Here is a 22,343-nt window from a genome sequence, read left to right as displayed (position 1 = left end):
GGTCAATTTTCTGGCCGCCGTCGGGTGGCTTTTCATGCGGCCGGGGGCCAAAAATCGGCAAAAAGGCGTGTCGGGACCCCCCCCCCACCTGATTCCCCGCCCCGTCCGACTTTCACAGAATCACAGAATCACAGAATCCCCACAATGCAGATAGAGGCCATTTCGGCCCATCGAGCCTGCACCGACACATATCCCACCCGATCCCCGTAACCCCTACACCAACACATATCCCACCCTATCCCCGTAACCCCATGTATTTAATCCCCCGAACACTAAGGGTCAATTTATCATAGCCAATCAACCTAACCCGCACATCTTTGGACTGTGGGAGGAAACCGGAGCACCCGGAGGAAACCCACGCAAACACGGGGAGAATGTGCAAACTCCACACAGACAGTCACCCGAGGCCGGATTCGAACCCGGGTCCCTGGCGCTGTGAGGCAACAGTGCTAACCACTATGCCACCGTGCTGCCGTTTCCCCGCGACCCGCTTCAGTCCCGGCCGCCGCTGGCGGGACTGGTCGTCGGCACACAAATTACCAATTATCAGCTTGTTGAGGTAGTTATTCCGGGGCCGTTGCAACGTTGGGGCTTTCCCCACATCAAACCCGCCTGCAGGGAACCCCGCTGCTGAGACCTGGCGTGAAGCTTGCCGGCTTGCTTGCTGTGATTTAAAGGGACAGCACTTGTATGTTGAAGGACCTTGTTGTTGCAGGTTTGGGGCTACTTCTTCAAGGCTTAGGCACAGCTGTGGAAGGTTGGAGCCTCACACACTTCTCCAATGCGATCTCCTGGGAAGCCCCTCTCGCCACCCTCACTCAGCGCTTCCTCAGCGGAGGCATCTACGAGAAGCATGGGACGCCTTTTTTCCTTCCCTTCTTGCCATTAGAGGATCTCCAGCAGCAGAGGCAGCAGTCGCAGAACCAGGAACAGCAGGATGAGTACCAGGAGCACCAGGCTGCTGCTCACTCACCTGAAGCTGCACAGGCCAGAAGGGGCCAGCGCTTGGAAGTGGCTTGAGAGCACCTTGCTGCGCTTTAGGGGGCCATGGGGACCCGTTTCTGCACTGGCAGTCCTACTCAGAAGGACTTCCATGAAGATCTGGTTTCTCTGTTCAACTGATGGCCAACGCTCCTCAAGAGATGTCATTCTCTTATGAGCACTCACCATGTTTTCCGTACCCTGACGAGTTATCTCCTCCATGGAGGTTGCCAACCTTTCCATGGTGATGCGGTCATGCGCCAATGACTCCACAAAGGCTCTGCTCATGGTTGCTATGGACTCCTCCATTCGCTACACACTCACAGCGACCCTGGAGACAAAACCTGCCAGAGACTCCTGCATCTGTGCATGGAGATCCATCACCTCTTCTCTTGCGGATGGACCCAGAGGCAGAGGGTCGACATGCAGCGCAGCTGAGCTGAGCTGGCAGAGTCCTGCGCCCTCCGTCGAGGACTCTCCACTGCTGTCCCTGTCTCCAGAATCTGCTGATGCTCACTTGTGAGCTGTGAAACACCAGGTGACAACACTACTCTATGTCCCGAAGGTCTCCCCGAGGTGTGAGTGTCTGCGCTGGTGCTGGGTGCGCTTACTTCTACTGAGGCTGCACCCTCAGAGGTTGGAGCTTCCTCTGAGGAGTCTGGCTGCACAGCCTCTTCCTCCTCCACAGTGAGGACGGGGGCTCTGGATGGTACTGTGGGGGAGTAAAGGAAGGAGTTAGAGATGTAATGCCAAGGTTCTTCTGGTGACTCCCAGCGAGTTGGCATCTGCTGACACCTGCATCCATGCAGCATTGGTCTCAGTGGGAGGCCTCTTCCTCCCTGACCTAGGGAAGAGGACCTCCCTGTGGGCCCTAATCCCATCCAATAATGCCTGCAGTGAAGCCTCGTCGAATTTGGAGGCAGCTCGGGGTCTGGCACTGGCCACAGTTGCTGCAGGCTCCTCTGCCATCCTGTATGGTTCGTTTGGAAGCCTTCAGAGGATGCAGTGCTTGCCATGGACCTTGAAAGCACCACGAATGATGACATCATACCACAGTATGATTTCTGACTCGAATTGGACAATTAGCAAGGCTTCCCACATGCTGGGAATTAATTGGCCACTTGAGGGAAAATTGCGTGGAGCTGGCTGACACTTTTTTATGTGTGTCAGAAACCCCACATTCGGGGAAACCCGACCATTTCCCACACAAGCCGAAAATCGGGGCCATTGTGTCTACTGCAGGCCTCTACATTTCCATGCCTGTTTCCAGGCACAAGTTCGGGACAAGGGGTAGGCCTGCCCTTGGGCTGCATTGGGCCAAGAATGATAATCTGAACTCAGGTGGGTTCAGGTTTGGTCAGGAAGAGCACGCTTTGGTTTATCTCTGCTTGTCTAGTGTTGAGCTACGGTGGGAGGGAAAAGTCGGCCACAAATACTGACCACCTAATTCCTGGCATGCCTATCAAAATTGATTGACACATTGGAAAGGATTCAGTTGAACCAGCTAACACTTCTTAACTGGACATTGAGATTTAAGCCTCAATGAAAATTATATACAAAAAGCCATGACTTGCCCCTTGGACATAAACAGTCAGTCAGGTAACCGGCAGTCAAGCACTAAGGAAGTCGGGCCATTGAGTGATTAGTCCTCAGGGTAGATGAGCCAGCAGAGCAAAATAGTAGAAAGAGAGATAGGGCTAAAAATTGTATTATCCCCGAAAACGGGCATGGGGATCGCGATGCGGGATCAACCCACGCCTGTTCAAAGTGATGCAGGCAGCATGCCAACTTCGTGCTGCCTGCTAATTACAATGATTGTGACCAATATTCCCTTTAGGCTGCGCAGCTGCACAGCACTCTGCAGCTCCCGCGCAGCCAGCTCACCAGCCTTTAAATGGAGAAAACTGCGCTTGCAGCCCCTTAAGGGGGCCACGCACCCAAAAATAAATTAAAGAGAGCATTGATTGTGACATGCCGGACACACTGCTGAGTGGCTGCATGCTCAGCAGGGGACCCAAGTTCGTGCAAGGCTAGCGCCAACTAAAGCTAGCCTGCACATCTTAAAGGCAACCTGCACCTCTTAAAGGGGAGGTGCAATCTGGCAGCAGCAGGTGATTCAACTGGCTGGGGAACAAAGTGTAAGCAGGAAGAAGAAGTACTGATGGCACAACAGGGGAGAGAGCATGCTCTAAGGTTCTCGGATGCAGCACTGGAGCCCTTGGTGCAGGAGGTGGACAGGAGGAGAGAGGTCATATTTCCACAGGCAAAATCGGAAAAGGCAATGGAGCAAATAGCCGTTGTGCTCAATGCCAGCAGAATAGCCCCAAGAACCTGGATGCAGTGCCACAAGAAGTTTAATGACCTCATACGAGTTTTCAAGGTCAGTGAATTCATCTTCAAATGCCATATCCTTACAACTGAGGCTCACACACAGCTCTATTCACCACACTCCCATTACTCACCTACCAACAATCAAGATCAAGTAATTAATTTAAAAAATGAAACTATAAGCTAAGTTAATTAAATACATAGGCCGAGAAATTCAGTTGTTTGCACCAGCCGCTAGCGCCTTAGGAGGAGGAGAAGTGGAGTGCTAAGCGGCTAGCGCCCGGGCGCAGCGCGATCTGCGCCTCTCGCGAACTTCAGTTACGATTTAGCGGCGGCGCAAAACCTTTGCGCGCGCTCAGCTGCGCGCGCAGATCCTGACGTCATTTCATGGTGCAACGCCCTTTGTGCGCCCCAAACCGGAAATTCAGTGGCGCCGGCCTATTGTGCGCCCGGCGCCCCTAGCGACTGGTAGAGGGGAACGGTCCCCAGTCGCTGCGGGGTGCGGGGGGCGCTAATTAAAGGGGACTCCTCCTGCAGTATAAATGGCAGCCATTTTGCACCACTCCTTCTTTGTGAGAGACGGATCTTTGGAGAGAGACAAAGGTAGAGAGCTTTCTGGTTTGGCTCAACACTCGCACAGGTACTTGTGGCTTCAGGCCACAGCTTTGCACTTGTCTTTAACTTCAGAGTCATAGCATTGATTGGAAACATATAATGGGGGCTGCAATGGGTGGAAACGTTGGGCTTCTCCATTGCATTCAAAGGGCTCAGAGACGCCGTGAGAGAGTGCCAGTCATGGCCAGATGGAGAAGGGCCAACAGGCGTCGGCAAAGGAGGCCTTACCCACCCAGGGTATACCGCCAGCAGTTCTCATATCTGAACATGTCTGAGGAGCAGTGTGTTCGGAGGCTGCGTTTCAGAAGGGTGGTGGTCACTGAGATCTGCCACCTGCTTCGCGGAGATCTGCAGCCACAGCTGAGGAGCAGGACGTCTCTGTCGGTGGCAGTGAAGGTGACGGTGGCTCTCAACTTCTATGCCACCGGCTCCTTCCAATCCGCTACTGGGGACATTTCCAACATCTCCCAGTTTGCGGTACATTGCTGCATCCGCCAGGTGACCAATGCTCTTTTCAGAAGGAGACGTCAGTTCATCTCCTTCCCCATGACCGTTGACAAGCAGCAACAGCGTGCAATGGGCTTTGCAGCATTAGCGGGCTTCCCCATGGTGCAGGGCGCCATTGACTGCACGCATGTGGCTTTGCGGGCACCTCTAGAGAATGCCGAGGATTACCGCAACCGGAAGGGCTACCATTCGCTCAACGTGCAGTTGGTGTGTGACCACAGGCAGCTCATCCTAGCTGTCAATGCCCGCTTTCCAGGCAGCAGCCACGATGCCTTCATCCTGCGCCAGACTTCTGTGGCAGACATGTTCGAGGCCCAGCCTCACCCACGAGGATGGCTTCTCGGGGACAAAGGTTATCCTTTGTGCACCTGGCTGATGCCCCCGCTCCGTGCACCCAGCACCCCTGCTGAAGAGCGATACAATGACAGCCATCAAGCAACCAGGAACATCAATGAGCAAACAATCGGCGTGCTGAAGCAACGGTTCCGCTGTCTGGATCGTTCCGGGGGAGCCCTATAGTACTCGCCTGAGCGAGTCTCCCATTTCGTTGTCGTGTGCTGCATGCTGCACAACCTGGCTATCCGCAGGACTCAGCCACTGCCAGCAGACATTGGAGGCCCACCAGAGGAGGAGGAGGAGGAGGAGGAGGAGGAGGACCAGCACAGGAGGGAGGCAGAAAGTGCAAGGGCCGCCCGTCGGCGGCTTATTGCAAGTCGGTTCTAGGCCCCCTCTCAGGGAATGGCTTGTGCCAATGGCAGAAGATGAATGTAGCCGCTCCACAAGCCCTCAGCCGAGCAGGGCAATCAGGACTTCCAAAAGAAAGCATGGACAGTGCGATTTAAGAAACATTTTTACTATGATACCTCTGTGCCCTTCCCACATGACAAACTAATGGAGAGAAACCCCCCCCCCAAAAACACAAATACACCAGTCTCGGCCTTTACAAGTAAAACAAATATACCAGTCTCGGCCTTTAAATATGAAACAAATACACCAGTCTCGGCCTTTAAATATGAAACAAATACACCAGTCTCGGCCTTTAAATATGAAACAAATACACCAGTCTCGGCTTTTATAAGTAAAACAAAACATTTGACCACACCTTCTACTTTTTCCCCTGCGAGGGTGATCCGTTTCGCTTCCGTGACTGGCCCCTACCCGCCCTGCAGCTCCTCCTCAATGGGACCCCAGTGGCTGCAGCAAAGCTGGGGGAAGGCTGCTGAGGGTCAGATGGTGAGACGGCAGATGCCCTTGGGGGTCGGCCTGGACCAGCTCTGGGCCTGGAGGGGCCGGCTGCTGACTGCTCCAACTCTGCTTGGGAGGCAGCAGTCTGTCCAGCGGCTCGTGGCAGCTGCAATGGAGGAGTGACAGTGTTGGCTGCAGGAATGCTGCCAACCTGACAGATCACAGGCACTCCCTGGTCGGCTGATACATTGGCATGCGCATGGGCCAGCACTGCAGCATGCGCAGCAATCTGCTGAGGCACAGACTGCTGGGCTGCTGCGGCACAGCGAGTGCCCCGGTGATGCCTGGCCGATCCAGCGAGTGTGGCAGCAGTTAGTGCCCGTGTGGCCCTGGTCTGTGTCTGCATGATAGCAGCCAGTGAATGCATGGCACGACTGAGCACTTGGCTAGAAGCCACCTATGAAGCAGCGAAGTCCTGCTGACTCCTAGCCTGTGCTGCCGCGATGTCCTGCAGACTCCTGGCCTGTGCTGCACTGAATTGTTGCAGACTCCTGGCCTGTGCTGCCCCGAATTCCTGCACACTCCTTGCCAGTGACTCTATGGAGTCAGGCATCCTTGCCACTGCAGCCATGAGCTCAGTGTGCCTGCGCTCAGCCTGGGCGCCCATTTCCGTTAGGAGCCGCACCTCCTCTGCGCTCACCGTAGCAGGACTGGAGGCCGCACTCAGCCTCCGGGGAGAAGGCCGCCGAGCTTCCCCACCCCTCCCGCGTTGCTGCAGCCCGCTGGTCCCCGGAGCTTCACTATCCTCCGACCCTTTCCCCCTGCTCCCCTCCAGGGAAGACGTGTCACCATCATGGCCATGGGCTGCCTCGGCTGAGGGTGTCCCTGATGGTCTGGCTTCCTCTTCCTCCTCCTCTATGTCTGACTCAGACACAGTGCCAGCTTGAGGGGCTGCCTCCTCACCTGGCGAGTCACCATCTGAAAGCAGGGAGGCACAAGAGTTGCTTTAGAGTGAGGACAGGGCGGCAGCGAGGGAGGCATGAGTGCTGCTGTGCACTGCATTGGTTCGATAGTGGCAAAGGATGCTGGTGTGAGGCGCAAGTGGAAAGGGAAAGGTCAAAAAGGTGATGACCTTACCATTGGTGCCCAGAACAGGGTCAGCATCTCCAGTGGCGACGGGGCCACTCAGCCGGCCTGCCATGATCCGCTCCACTCGCTGCTCGAGGTCGCTCAGCTGTTTCAGGTCAGGACAGCCTCCCCCGGTCTGTCGCTGCTGTCTTCTGTTATGCGCCAGCTTGGCCTGCAAGAGAAAGGACTGCCTCTAAGTACAGTGTCAAGCCCTGATCTTGCCCGCACTGCCTCCCATGGTCGATTAGCCCTGACAGTGTCAAGCCCTGATCTTGCCCGCACTGCCTCCCATGGTTGAATAGCCCTAACAGTGTCTAAAGTCCTGATTGCGCAAGTGCTTTTCATGACAGTCCCATAGCCGCTGGATGAGGGCTGGCCATTAGGGCTTTCAGACCTGTTTGGCCATAAAGTGAGGTGCACATGCAGGGATGAGGAGGATACTGGAAAGGGTACTCACCCTGACAACCCGAGTGAGGTCGTTGAATTTTTTCCGGCACTGGGTTGGTGTCCTGCCAACCACGCTGTTGGACGTGACCCTGTTTGCCACATCCCTCCATGCTTTCTGATATTCGGCGGGCAGCGGCCTCCTGCCACCCTCAGGGAAGAGGATATGGCGCCTGCGGTCCACTGCGCCAACCAGCAGCCTCAGGTCACCCTCGCCGAAGCGCTGCGCTCTCTCCCTGGCCTTCTCCATTCTCCTGGGCGTGGAGCTGTTCCAGAAGCAGTGTTCAGGCCTTGCCTTAGGGCTGCAGTGTGCAGGGCGTGGCAGCAAAGCAATTCCACCCTCCCCCTTTAAGTGCTGACCGGCGCCTGACTGTCTGCCCTCAACGAGCAACTCACCGCACCTGCGCTGCGCCCGCCTTCGGTGTTTGCGCCCCGGATCGCCGGCTTAGCGCCTAATGATAGTCGTGCATCGCCTGCTTTAGCGCAGCAGCAACCTCTTGGGGCGATGCAACTGAATATCGGCGAAGGTGGCGCTAAGTTGCGCCGGGCGCAAAAGTTAGCGAACGCCATGCTGTAGCACCCCAAACGTGGCTATACTGAATTTCTAGGCCATAAACTTTAATAATTAAATAAAACAAGGTTATATAGGGATGGCAGTGCAGGTGGTGTGCCGCAACAGCAGCATGTGGGAGATTGTGAAGAGCATTGTGATCTTGGGCGACCACGTTTGCACTAAGTGCCTGTATCTTGAGGAACTTCAGCTCAGAGTTTTTGAGCTGGAGTTTGAGGTGCAGACTTTGCAGGGATTCAGGGATGGGGAGAGTTACCTGGACTCTTTGATCCAGGAGGCAGTCACCCCCGTTAGGTTAGGTAGTGGTACAGGTCTGGTTAGTGGTCAGGGACCGGAGGGTGTGACTGTGACTCAGGAAGGTAATGGGACCCCAGGTTCAGTGCTGGAGGAGCCTCTGCCTTTGCCCTTGTCCAACAGGTATGAGGTTCTTGCTGCCTGTGTGGATGAGGGCAAAGTCTGCAGAGTGGATGAGCAAACAGGAACATAGGAACAAAGATACATCGGAACAGGAGTAGGCCATTCAGCCCCTCGAGCCTGTTCCGCCATTCAATGAGATCATGGCTGATCTGCGACCTAACTCCATATACCCGCCTTTGCCCCAAATCCCTTAATACCTTTGGTTAACAAAAATCTACCAATCTCCGATTTAAAATTAACAATTGATCTAGCATCAATTGCTGTTTGCGGAAGAGAGTTCAAAACTTCTACCACCCTTTGTGTGTAGAAGTGTTTCCTAATTTCACTCCTGAAAGGTCTGGCTCTAATTTTTAGACTATGCCCCCCAGTCCTAGAATCCCCAACAAGCAGGAATAGTTTCTCTCTATCTACCCTATCGGCTCCCCTTAATATCTTGAAAACTTTGATCAAATCACCCCTTAACCTTCTAAATTCTAGGGAATACAACCCTGGTTTGTGTAATCTCTCCTTGTAATTTAACCCTTGGAGTCCGGTTATCATTCTGGTAAACCTACGCTGCACTCCCTCCAAGGCCAATATATCCTTCCTAAGGTGTGGTGCCCAGAACTGCTCCCAGGGCTCCAGGTGTGGTCTAACCAGGGCTTTGTACAGCTGCAGCATAACTTCTACCCCCTTGTACTCTAGTCCTCTAGATATAAAGGCCAGCATTCCATTAGCCTTTTTGATTCTTTTCTGTATCTGTTCATGACATTTTAATGATCTATGTATCTGGACCCCCAAGTCTCTTTGGACCTCCACTGTTTTTAGCTTTTCGCCATTTAGAAAGTACCCTGTTCTATCCTTTTTAGGTCCGAAGTGGATGACCTCACACTTGCCTACAGTGAAATCCATTTGCCACAGTTTTGCCCATTCACTTAATCTATCAATATCTCTGTAATTTTATGTTTCCATCTACACCGCCTACAATGTCACCTATCTTTGTGTCATCGGCAAATTTGGATATGTGACTTTCTATCCCATCATCTAAGTCATTAATAAATACGGTGAATAGTTGAGGCCCAAACACGGATCCCTGCGGGACACCACTAGTCACATCCTGCCAATTAGAGCACCTACCCTCTGTCTCCTGCCACTCAGCCAATTTCCTAACCAGGTCAATAATTTGCCTTCAATTCCATGGGCTTCAACTTTAGTTAACAATCTCTTATGAGGGACTTTATCAAATGCCTTCTGGAAGTCCATATAAATAACATCCATAGACATTCTTCTGTCCACTACTTTAGTCACCTCTTCAAAAAATTGAATCAGGTTTGTCAGGCATGACCTACCCTTTACAAATCCATGTCTCTGACCAGCTGAAACTTTTCAAGGTGTTCAGTTACCCTATCCTTAATTATAGACTCTAGTAATTTCCCAACAACAGATGTTCGGCTAACTGGTTTATAATTCCCTGGTTTCCCTCTCTCGCCATTGCGCAATTTTCCAATCTAAAGGAATGGCTCCTGAATCGAGAGAACTTTGGAAGATTATAGTTAGAGCATCTGCAGTGTGCTCACCGACTTCCTTTAAAACCCTGGGATGGAAACCATCTGATCCTGGGGATTTATCACTCTTTAGTGCCATTATTTTCTTCATTACTCTTATTTTGCTTGTGTTAATTTTATTGAGTCCCTGTCCCTGATTCAATATTAGGTTCCTTGGGATTTCCGGCATGCTGTCCTCTTCCTCTACTGTAAATACTGACGCAAAGTAATTATTCAACATGTCCGCCATTTCCTTATCATTGACAATATCACAGATATCAGTTTTCAAGGGGCCAACATTGCTCCTGACCACCCACTTTTTCCTAATATAATTGTGAAATTTGTGTGTTGATTTTAATATCCCTTGCAAGTTTCTCTTCATACTCCCTTTTTGTAGCTCTTACTGTCTGTTTTGTAACCCTTTGCTGCTCTTTGTATCTTTCCCATTCACCAGGATCTGTGCTATTTTTTTCATTTTTGTGTGCTTTCTCTTTTAGTTTTATACTGTCCCTTACCTCTTTCGTCATTCATGGCTGTTTATTTTGGCAAGTAAAGCTCTTGCCCCTCAGGGGTATAAAGTGGTTCTGTATCACATTAAATTCTTTGTTGAACACCTCCCTCTGATATTCTGTTGTTTTACCCATTAACAGATTTGCCCAGTTAATGTGGACAATCTCTGCCTCATCGCGTTGAAGTCAGCCTTACCTAAATCTAGAATCTTAGTAGCTGTTTTGCATTTCTCCCTTTCAAACATTATGTTGAACTCGATCATGTTATCGCTATTAGATAAATGTTCATGCACCGTTAGGCTGTTAACTAAATCTGGCTCATTACCCCCTTGTGGACAACAACCGTATGTTCATCCCTACTCCTTCTCCATCCTCCGTCTCTTCACAGCGGACACAAACTCCTCCAATGCTTGATCCGAAAATCTGTGGGCTCTCTCCCTGGGGCGTGGATCTGCCATCATTCCGGCTGCTTGAGTTGTCCAGCTCCTTCTCCTTGACCTTCTGATGCTGGCTGAGACAGCTGCACAGCCAGCAATGCTGAGAATGAGTTTCTGCAGTATCAATGAAGCTCTCCTTTAAGAACTGGAAAGAGCCTGTGGCAGTGATAACTTGCGATTAGACTGCACCTGATATTGGTCAGCGCTTCGAGTTTAACGCCACAGAGCTCGGTCATTAGCACTTGATTTAGCGCTCCAATCCTTTCTTTGTGCAATGAGACTGAATTTTGCATGCAGTCTGAAGCATTAGCGCCTGACGCTAATTCTCAAACTTTTCAAAAGTTACCGTCCATTCCTGGGCTATAATGAATTTGTCCCCCAAAGGATCTTAGCTCAGAAAAACAAGATATAGTATCAGTTTGGGTGGAGCTAAGAAACAACAAGGGGCAGAAAAAGGTGGGTGTAGTTTATAGGCCTCCTAACAGTAGTTGTAGTGTTGGGCAGAGTATAAATCAGGGGTAATGCAGTAATCATGGGGGACTTTAATTTTCAGGTAGACTGGGCAAACCAAATTTGCAGTAATAGTGTGGAGGACGAGTTCATGGAATATATTCAAGATAGTTTTCTAGATCAGTATGTCGAGGAACCAACTCAGGATCAGGCTATTTTAGACCTAGTATTGTGCAATGAAATAGGGTTAATTAATAATCTTATAGTAAAGGAGCCTCTGGGGAAGAGTGATCATAATATGATAGCACTGTATATTGAGATTGAGAGTGATATATTTAAGTCTAAAACTAGAGTCTTAAATCTGAACAAAGCAAAGTATGTAGGTATAAGGGGCGAGTTGGCTAAGGTAGATTGGAAACCTAGATTAAAAGATATGATGGTAGATAAGCAATGGCAAATATTTAAAGAAATAATTCATAATTCGCAACGAATATACAATCCCTTAAGGAACAAAAACCTCACGGGATTAGCAGACCAACTGTGGCTAACAAGAGAAATTAAAAATAGTATTAGATTCATGAAAGAGGCTTATAATGTTGCCAAAACGAGTAGCAAGCCTGAGGATTGAGAGGATTTTAGAATTCAACAAAGGAGGACCAAGAAATTGATAAAGAGAGAGAAAATAGAATGAGAGTAAACTAGCAACAGACATAAAAACAGATTGTAAAAGCTCCTCTAGGTATGTAAAAAGGAATAGATAAGCAAAAGTAAATGTAGGTCGCTTACAGGCAGAGACAGGAGAAATTATAATGGGGAATAAGGAAATGGCAGAGACATTAAGGGGGAAAAATTCAGTTGCTTTACACCTCCCGTTAGTGCCCCAAGGGGGCACTAACGGGACATAAAGCAACTAGTGCCCGGGCGTGGCACCATCAACACCTCCCACGAAATTCAGCGGGAGGTTAGCGGCGGTGGTAGTCCATAGGGCCCCGTGGAACTGCACTTCCAGAGATGGCGTCATCGCCATGTGCAGCGCCCCGCTCATGCCCCGGCTGCAAACTTGGCTCGCGCCCCCTGACCTATCACCGGACGCTATGTCCGACAGGGTCAGGGTGGTGTTTCAGCGGCCGTGGCAGCGCAAATTAAAGGGCAGGAGCCGGGCGGCCATTTTTTTGGGCCACCTGCCAGCACCTGCCCCCTCTTGCCTCCTCCGCTCCCCGGTGGTCCAGCAGGGCCCCGGTGCGCACTGTGCTAGGCCCCTCCCCTTTAATCAGGGGAGGGAGGCCTGCAGTACCGCGATGCAACGTGCCGATGCGCGTGGCACTGCTGCACATTGTGCCGCGATATTCAATGGGAGCCCCCAAGAGGGAGGGGGAGTGCTTCCAGTAGCGCCCCGCTTCCTGCTTGGGGCATTACCATTGAATTTCGGGCATGGGGCGCTAACTTTTTTGGGGTGCTAAAAGTAGCGCCCCGGTGAAGTTATCACCCCAAAAAGGGGCGCGAGCCAATTTTCCCCCCTTTGTATCTGTCTTCACGTTAAAAGACACAAAAAAAATCTGGAAATTGTGGGGAGCAAAGGGTCTAGAGAGAATGAGGAACTTAAAGAAATTAGTATTAGTAAAGAAATAGTACTGGAGAAATTAAAGGGACTAAAAGCCAACAAATCCCCAGAACCTGATGGCCTCCTGTAGTGTATGTACTTTGCAGAAGGAACTATATTCTGCAGCCCCTGTATACTGCAGTACCAGTAGTGACCACCCCTGTATATAAGCCTGTGTAGTAACTTTGCATAGTAGTTCCAGTTTTGTCTCCACTCAGTAAACACCTGCTGTAACCAACTCCTGCAGTCCGTGTCTCAATTACACACGGACATAATACTGGCGATGAGCAGATCCGAACTTACCTACAGTTCTGCACCACCTCATGGGGATCCATCCCTGAAGCGAAGTTGTTAGAGGTCGAGGCCAGAAGGAAGAAAGAAAAAAAAAACAAACAGAAGAAACGGGCGTCGACCATGGGCAACCGCCTCTGATTCATCGGAGTTGAAGATTTGCAGGAGAGGCTGTCGAGAGTGGGGCTTGGTTATCCTGTCTATGGTGTTCCAGCTAATCGCGCTGGTGGCAGGTAGTACACTGATCCTTCCTGGGCTGCGGCGGGCTAGAGCTCGATCGGGTGGCTTTTCAACGGGGCCGAGCAGCATTGTCAGGAAGAGGAGAGAGAGAGAGAGGATGGAGCACACAGGTGCTACGAAGCCGGGCAGCATACAGGCCCGAGAAGAGGGAGGAAAGTGTCCCATAGGGTTTGCTCTGACGACGGGAAAATAAAAGAAATTAGAAGCGCAGAAAGCCGCGAGTAGCTGTAGTTTGCCACGGGGGCCGCAGAGAGCGGCATTAGCAGCAGCGCGGGGGGGAAGTGCGTGAAGGCCATAGGGCGTCGCCATCAAGGCATAAAAACGCCAGCAACAGCGCTAGCAGCAGCGGAGAAGACAGAAAGCGCGGGAGGCGCCATCTTAATCCAGCGGGGAAGAAGGCAAAGCGCGGTAGGTGCCATTTTGTTCAATCGGGGAAGAAGGCAAAGCGCGGGAGGCGCCATCTTAGATTTCCAAGATGCCAAAGACTGGCAATATCACTGCCTTCGATAATGCAATAGAAGACTGGACCACGTATGTGGAAAGAGTCGAAGTATATTGCGAGGTAAACGAAGTAGCCGATGAGAAAAAGGCATCGGTACTACTAAACTTAATGGGCTCAAGAACGTACGGCCTGTTGCGGAACCTGATCACTCCAGCCAAACTGATGGCGAAGAGTTTTAACGAAATTGTTGATATCCTACAGGAACACTTAAATCCTACACTGCTGCTGATAGCAGAAAGATTTAAATTCCACAAGAGAAATCAGCATAAAGATGAGAGCAATGCTGATTACCTTACGGAACTACGCAAGCTATCAAAGCACTGCCAGTTCGGAGCAGGACTGGCAGATACCCTACGGGACAAATTTGTCTGTGGACTCCTGAGTGAAGGAACCCAGAAGAGGTTACTCTCAGAGAAAGAGCTGACGCTAGATAAGGCTTTCAGCGTGGCAGTATCGTACGAAGCAGCAGCAAGGGGAGCTGTGGAAATACAGCAAAAGCCACAGGAATACGGCACCCATGAAATGACACGGGGATTTGAAAAATGTTATCGCTGCGGCAGAACAACCCATGACCAGAAGGACTGCTGGTCCAAGGACAAAATATGCAGGCAATGCGGAAAGATGGGACACATTGCACGAGTTTGCAGGTCTGGGAAGAAGACTAACGACAACAAAAAGGCTACTAAGGAACAGTGCAGGAAAGTACAAAAGATGACGGACAGTAGTTCCGAAGACCAGAAGAGCGATAGTGAATCCGGGAACAAGAGACTAAGCTGTCTCAAACTTCACAACATAATCGCAAAAGAGGATCACCGAACCATTTGGGTCACCCTCACGATAGCAGGGTCCCAAGTCAAAATGGAATTGGATACAGGATCAGCCCTGCCCGTCATGAATCGACGAGACTACGAGCGGCTATTCTCACACATACCCTTGAAAGAGACATCCATTGTCTTGAAGACGTATACGGGGCAGAAAGTATACCCCAGAGGGAAAATAAGGGTGCCTGTCGAATACAACGGCAAGGAAATACAGAAATTGTATCTGTACATACTGCAAGATGGTGGACCACCGTTATTGGGACGTGAATGGATCAGAAAGATAAATTTAGACTGGCACTCCATTCAGGCACTGACTGTGGCTGGTAAAAAGGATGACGACATCACACCTGGACGATTGTCAAAAATCTTAGCTAACGCCAAAGAGGTATTTCAACAAGAACTGGGAACTCTTAAAGGCGTAACTGCCTCGATAAAAATAGAAGAGAATGCAATTCCCAAGTTTTTCAAAGCAAGACCGGTACCATATGCAATTCGCCCAGCCGTCGAGGCAGAGCTGGAGAATCTGGAGAATGCAGGCGTGTTATCTAAGGTAGACTGGAGCGAGTGGGTGACACCCATCGTTCCTGTCATGAAGAAAACGTTAAACAATAAGTCTGAGGAGCCAAGGAAGGTTCGTATCTGTGGGGACTTCAAGGTGACGGTGAACCCAGTCCTTCACACAGTACAATATCCTCTTCCAAGGATAGAAGATATTTTCGCCTCACTATCTGGAGGGAAGCGTTTTACAAAAATTGACCTAGCACAAGCATATTTGCAGATGGAGGTTGAAGAATCCTCCAGGAAGTATCTCACGATAAACACTCACAAAGGTCTTTACCAGTATAATCGACTGGTATCCGGAGTAGCATCAGCTCCGGCGATATGGCAAAGAGCGATGGAACAAGTCCTGCAAGGGATTCTGGGGACTCAGTGTTACTTGGACGACATCCTAGTGACAGGTGAAGATGACAGTGAACACCTTGCCAACCTAGAGCAGGTGCTCACTAGACTAAGACAACATGGGCTACGAGCCAATCGCCCCAAGTGCAAGTTTTTTAAGAAACAGATATCGTATTGTGGCCACGTGATTGATGAAGAGGGGTTACATAAGTCCCCTGACAAAATTGAAGCGGTAGTTAAGGCTCCAGCGCCTGAAAATGTGTCGCAACTGAGGTCATTCCTCGGATTGGTGAATTACTACCATAAGTTTTTGCTGAATTTGTCCACAATTCTGCACCCACTGAACGCCCTACTACAAACTGGAGTAGCATGGAAATGGAGCGATGAATGTAAGCGGGCCTTTCAGAAGAGTAAAGACATAATCACTTCAAGAGAAGTATTGGCTCACTACAACCCATCACTACCGATAAGACTGGCGTGTGATGCGTCTCCCTACGGCATTGGAGCGGTACTGTCACATAAATTCCTTGATGGTTCAGAGAGGCCGATAGCTTTTGCGTCACGCTCGTTAACTTCAGCCGAGCGTAACTACGCCCAGATTGACAGAGAGGCCCTCAGCCTGGTGTGGGGGGTGAAGAAGTTCAATCACTACCTGCACGGTCAGAAATTTACTCTACTAACTGATCATCAACCTCTTGTCTCCATTTTCAACCCTCAGAAGGGCGTCCCGATAATGACAGCACAACGGCTACAGAGGTAGTCCCTTTTCCTAGGGGCACACCAATATGACATCGAGTACAAAGGAACTAAACAGCATGGGAATGCTGATGGATTGTCGTGCCTACCGTTGCCGACGGTGGAAGAAGCACCTGCAGTGGATCCTGTGGAGATATTCCACTCGACCATAGTCGAATGTCTACCTGTGACGAATGCAAACATAGAAAAGGAAACATGAAATGACCCGACACTCTCCAGGGTCTATGATTTAACGGTGAAGGGATGGCCAGCACATGGCGAACCACTGCTGCCAGCATTCTCGCCGAGAAGAGAACAGCTGTCAGTGTGCAGAGGAACCTTGATGTGTGGATCCAGAGTAGTAATTCCACCCAAATTGAAGGATAGAGTGCTCAATGAGCTTCATGAGGGTCATCTGGGAGGGGTAAAAATGAAAAACTTAGCCAGAGCATTTGTGTGGTGGCCGGGAATCGATAGAGAAATCGAAGAGATGACCAAGAGCTGTACAGGATGCCAGAAGGTCCAAAACGCCCCACCACAAGCCCCTCTACATCCATGGGAGTGGCCCTCATCTCCATGGCAAAGGGTGCACATTGATTTTGCTGGTCCATTTATGGACTCGATGTTTTTAATTGCGGTGGATGCACATTCAAAGTGGCCAGAGGTAATAAAAATGTCCTCAACCACCACAGAAAAAACTATCACAGTCTTACGAACCATATTCGCCAGAAATGGGCTGCCTGAACAGATTTGCTCCGACAATGGACCACAGTTTGTGTCCGAAGAGTTCCGGAGGTTCTTAAAGAACAATGGTGTTAAGCATTACACATCCGCCCCATATCATCCAGCCACCAATGGATTGGCTGAGAGGTTCGTTCAAACATTCAAGAAGGCTATCAAGGCAATGTGTAATGAAGACATACCCCTACAACACAAGGTGGATAACTTCTTGTTTGCCTACCGGAATGCGACACATGCGGTTACCAACCAAACTCCAGCCATGATGTTCTTCAATCGAAGACTACGATGCCGCTTGGATTTGGTTAAGCCAAACATCAGAAGAGATGTGGAGAACAGGCAGTTTCAGAATATGAATGAAAGGCCGACCAGGAGTTTTAAGATAGGTCAACCAGTTTTGGCCCGGGACTACCGCACAGAGAAATGGCAGCCAGGAACGATCTGCACACGGCAAGGACCTCTAATGTATACCGTGGACGTTGGAGAGAGCATTGTAAGACACCATGCTGACAAGATTCTAGAGTCACTGGAAAACGTCAATTCCACACCACGATCTGATACACCTGGTGATGAAACCGAAGTACCAATTGCATCTACCTCAGAATCGGTGATATTGGAAGCAGACGAACCAAACAACGACGTTGATTCCGAATCAACTTTGCCAGAAGAACCTGATACCCCAAAGAGGCGTTATCCAGACAGAATCAGGAAGCCTCCTCAAAGACTGAACTTATAATTGCTTAACTTCAGCTAATGTATAGCAACTGTAATTGTAAATATGTTATTTAATTATTAATCGAATGTTATGTACTGTTTAGCTAAAAGGGGAGGAATTGTAGTGTATGTACTTTGCAGAAGGAACTATATTCTGCAGCCCCTGTATACTGCAGTACCAGTAGTGACCACCCCTGTATATAAGCCTGTGAAGTAACTTTGCATAGTAGTTCCAGTTTTGTCTCCACTCAGCAAACACCTGTTGTAACCAACTCCTGCAGTCCGTGTCTCAATTACACACGGACATAATACCTACCTCTGAGGGTTTTAAAAGAGGTGGCTACAGAGATAGTGGATGCATTGGCTTTGATCTAGAATTTCCTAGAGTCTAGAATGGTCCCGGTGGATTTGAAGGTAGAAAAATTAACCCCACTATTTAAGAAAGGAGGGAGAGAGAAAACGGGGAACTACAGACCAGTTAGCCTGACATCATTAGTAGGGAAAATGGTAGAATCAATTATTAGGGATGTGGTAATGGGGCACTTAGAAAGTAATAATATGATTGGGCAGAGTCAACATGGATTTATGAAATAGAAATCGTGTTTATCAAATTTATTAGAGCATTTTGAGGTTGTAACTAGCAGGGTTGATAAGGGGGAACCAGTGGATGTGGTATATTTGGATTTTCAGAAGGCATTTGATAAGGTGGTATTAAAAGGGGTATTAAAGAGGGTATTAAACAAAATTAGGGCTCATGGGATTGGGGGTAATATACTGGCATGGGTTGAGGATTGGTTAATGGACAGAAAACAGAGTAGGAATAAACGGGTCTTTTTGGGTTGGCAGGCTGTTACAAGTGGGGTACCGCAAGGATCAGTGCTTGGGCCTCAGCTATTTACAATCTATATCAATGACTTGGATGAGGGGGCTGTGTGCTGACGATACAAAGCTAGGTGGGAAAGTAAGTTGTGAGGAGAATGCAAATAGGCTGCAAAGGGCTGTAAAACTCTGACGAAGGGTCATCGACCTGAAACATTAACTGTTTCTCTCTCCACAGATGCTGCCTGGCCTGCTGAGTATTTCCAGCATTTTCTGTTTTTATTTCAGAATTCCAGCAGCTTTTGCAAGGGGATATAGACAGGTTAAGGGAATGGGCAAGAACATGACAGATGGAATATAATGAGGAGAAATGTGAAGTTATCCACTTTGGTAGGAAAAATAGAAAAGCAGAATATTATTTAAATGGCGAGAGATTGGGAAATCACAGAATCACAGAAACCCCACAGTGCAGATAGAGGCCATTTCGGCCCATCGAGCCTGCACCGACACATATCCCACCCGATCCCCGTAACCCCACGTATTTAATCCCCCTAACACTAAGGGTCAATTTATCATAGCCAATCATCCTAACCCGCACATCTTTGGACTTGTTGGTGTTCAGAGGGACCTGGGTGTCTTTGTACACGAATCACTGAAAGTTAACATGCAGGTGCAGTAAGCAATTAGGAAAGCAAATGGTATGTTGGCCTTTATTACAAGAGGATTTGAGTATAAGAATAAAGAAGTCTTACTGCAATTATATAGGGCCCTGGTGAGACCACACCTGGAGTATTGTGTACAGTCTTGGTTTCCTTATCTAAGGAAGGATATACTTGCCTTAGAGGGAGTGCAATAAAGGTTCACCAGACTGGTTCCTGGGATGGGGGGATTGTCCTATGAGGAGACATTGAGTAGACTAGGCCTATATTCTCTAGAGTTTAGAAGAATGAGAGGTGATCTCATTGAAACGTGTAAAATTCTTACAGGGCTTGACAGGGTAGATGCAGGGAGAATGTTTCCCCTGGCTGAGGAGTCTAGAACCAGGGGTCACAGTCTCAGAATAAGGGGTCGGTCATTTAGGACTGAGATGAGGAGAAATTTCTTCACTCAGAGGGTGGTGAATCTTTGGAATTCTCTACCCCAGAGGGCTGTGGAGGCTCAGTCGTTGAGTATATTCAAGACAGAGATTGATAGATTTTTGGATATGAAGAGAATCAAGGGATGTGGGGCTAGTGCAAGAAAGTGGAGCTGAGGTAGAAGATCAGCCATGATCTTATTGAAGGGCCGAATGGCCTACTCCTGTTCCTATTTCTTATGTTCTTATATTCTTAGGGGGAAAAATTCAGTTGTTTGCGCCTTCCGTTAGTGCCTTAAGAGGGTGCCAAGTGGGGCGCAAAGCAACTAGCGCCCGGGCGCAATGATGTTTGTGCCGCTTGCGAAATTAACTAGACATTTTGCGGCAGCGCTAAACACTGCCGCCACGATCTCCTGCGTCGGCAGATCATGACGTCAGTCGAGTGCGCAACGCCCCGTTAGCGCCCTGGACCGGAAATTGAGTGGTGCCCCCTGCCTTACCGCCTGCCGCTAGCAATGACAGGTTGAGGGGAGCGTTATGTAGTCAGAAAGGGACTGGGGGAGCGCTATTTAAAGGTGACCACTTCCTGCCTTTTTTTGTCGGTGACATTTTTGCACCACGCAGTCTGAGAGAGAGAGAGAGAGAGACTTCTGGAGAGGTTCAACGCTGTGTGAAGGAGTTTTGGGTACTGAGCAGCACTTTGCAGGTTGATTTTCATTTGCCCTTCCTTGTATCGATTTAGAAGAGACTGTGGGGGCTGCACTCTGAGCTCTTTCCCTGGTTCTCTCCATTGTTCTTTCCAGCAGATTTGATGTACAGGTCTCTCCAGGCTGAGGTTCAGGCCGAGATTCAAGGCTGCAATGAGCAGGATGTGGATGGAGAGCAAGATCAACCCTCCCCTTTAAGATAAAAACAGAAAATGCAGGAGAAACTCAACAGGTCAGGCAGCATCTGTGAAGAGGGAAACTGAGTTAATGTTTCAGGTCGATGACCATTCGTCAGAACTCCCCTTTAAGAATTGGATGGTGCCAGTGTGTCTATGTTCCATTGCTGACTGAAATCACATGAGCTTCGCCAGCGCTGTGAGGTAGCGCCTCGCTCCTCGGCCTTAGCGCCTTAAGAGAGGTGTGTAGCGCCTGATTTAGCGCGCCAATCACCTCCAGGGGCGATAAAAGCCAAGTTTGCTGTCGGAGGTGATAATTAGCGCCAGGCGCTAAACTTTGCACACCACCAATAATGGCGCCCCAAATAGGGCGATACCGAATTGTTCCCCCTTAATCTCTATCAATCACGACTCATACCTAACATTCATAGCGTCACCTCACCCTCACACACTAAGCACTGCTGCAAGTTTCATACCCACATCTCACAGCTTGCACACACTGCCAGCTATTCAACCATGACAGGCACATCACCCAAACAGATTGTACGACACTCACTGACACACTTCTCTCTTTCTTGCAGGAGAAGGTGGCACATAACAGGAGGTAGCAGGGGCTACCCAAAGGGGCATAGGCGTGCCTGCCTAACCTCACCCTGATGGAGGAGACGGTTCTGGACATTCTTGGAAGGCACATTGCTGAGCCCGTGGCCAGTGGTGGGGCTGAATCAATTGAATATGACGGTATCCTCATACTTAATCCTCCTTCTCACATCCCACTTTCCCCTCATCCCACAATCTCTTCTGATTTACAAGCTGCAGGTGGTGTAAGCATGCACCTATTGCTTTCCCCCCTCCCCTCACCACAACCCTACCCTTGTGCCTTTCTCCTTTCAGATAGCCAAGAACTGCAACCTGGCCAGGCACTGGTGGATGAGCAGGAAATGCAAGAAGAAGAAGGCAGTGATGCAGAAGACACAGCACTTTCAACTGATTTCACACTCCCAGCCACCAGCTCAGGTCCTGACACTCTGCGTACTTTAGAGGATAGATTAGACGTGAGATCTGCACATGGTGAGACACCGGAGACAAGTGGCCTGCAGACAGCGCAGGGGGAAAGGGTAGCTCGGGTGCCAGCTCCCCGGAGGGCGAGGTCGCACATGAGTTCTGCTGCAGAGGACTCAGATGAGGACTTTGATGGGGCGGCCCACAGAAGAAGGCTGATGGGTTTGCACAATGAAATGCTTGGTGCATTGGCAGGCCTGCCAGAAAGTCTGAGTGCAATGTCAAGGAGCTCTAACCTTGCACAGGGCTTTGCGCAGAGCTTGGAGCCCATGGTTTCCAGCGTGGAAGGGGTGGGCAGATCCATTAGCGCACTTGTGGACCCAACTATGATGCAGGGTCTGATGGGCGATGTCTCAGCTTCCATTGCAGCACAAGCGGAAGTGACCCAACGTCTGAGTGCTGCACTGGAAGCTCAGACTGCTCTCATGCAGGCTCAGCTTGCTGCCACGCAAATACAAATTGCTGCCATCACGGCTGCATTTACCAGTGTAGAAAGGGGCTTGCAGGGTATCACAGCAGTCCAGCATTCTGTCCTCCAGCAGATTACTAGGATTGCTGAGGTGCCACTCCGGGGGAGTGGCAGTGGCTCCGTGAAGCACAAAGCTGTTGTCCTCTCTCAGGATGACAGCATTCGTCCTCCCACCACTGCCACTCCGCCAGTGCCTTTGCTGTTGCCTGTCAGCCAGCCCAGACTGCTACTGCCCATGCCGAGGTGGTGCAGTCCGAAGCCGAGCCTACTAGGCCCAGAGCTTCTCAAGGTCATCCTACAAGTCCATCTGCGTCTTCCCCACTGAAAATAAGCAGCCATCCACCAGCCATGCTGCAGCCACTGGGGTAGCACTGCGTAGAAGCACTAGGACAGGCAAAG

Source organism: Somniosus microcephalus, chromosome 27, assembly GCF_052327205.1.
Source record: "Somniosus microcephalus isolate GS21.2 chromosome 27, FLI_Smic_1.0, whole genome shotgun sequence".
In the NCBI taxonomy this organism is placed as follows: Eukaryota; Metazoa; Chordata; class Chondrichthyes; order Squaliformes; family Somniosidae; genus Somniosus; species Somniosus microcephalus.
Note: the sequence above shows the minus strand (reverse complement) of the source record.